General features: G+C 49.1%; 1 protein-coding gene across 1 annotated transcript in view; it reads left to right on the top strand.

Moving 5' to 3' along the window:
• LOC104490082 (macrophage colony-stimulating factor 1 receptor-like) overlaps positions 1 to 369 on the top strand; it is a gene marked incomplete at its 3' end in the record, with an annotated part of 12,229 nt that overhangs the window by 10,136 nt on the left and 1,724 nt on the right. The gene's annotated exons all lie outside the window — the stretch shown is intronic.

The raw sequence follows: 369 nt of genomic DNA, 5'->3' as shown, positions 1-369 counted from the left end.
TAAAGAGAAGCCATAAACATCGTTACGTGGATAAGACCTAATGGAGGGCATGGCCCTGCTCTTCCAAAGCCTGCAGACAACTGAGGCCAAAAGGACACAAAGAGAATCCTTCCATTTGTTGGGGAGTTGTGACAATTCCCCTCTTGTTTTCTTAGAACCCCCAAATAATCCACAACAGGAACGGAGGCACTCAGTGAGCATGATGGCTTTAGGGTGAACTCTTTCTTCCACTGGAGTCTGAGGCATGGGCTGGGGACAGAGGGGACTGGGGGGCACTAGGGACTGTGAAATGGGAGGGGTTTTGTCAAAGGCAGAGGACCAGCATTCTCTGGCCCTTCAAAGGCAAAGATTTAGATGTTAAACACTCTT

The sequence above is a fragment of the Buceros rhinoceros genome, unplaced genomic scaffold, assembly GCF_000710305.1.
Source record: "Buceros rhinoceros silvestris isolate BGI_N320 unplaced genomic scaffold, ASM71030v1 scaffold2563, whole genome shotgun sequence".
NCBI lineage: Eukaryota > Metazoa > Chordata > Aves > Bucerotiformes > Bucerotidae > Buceros > Buceros rhinoceros.
The sequence above is the reverse complement of the archived record's forward strand: the minus strand, read 5'-3'. Positions and strand labels throughout refer to the sequence as shown.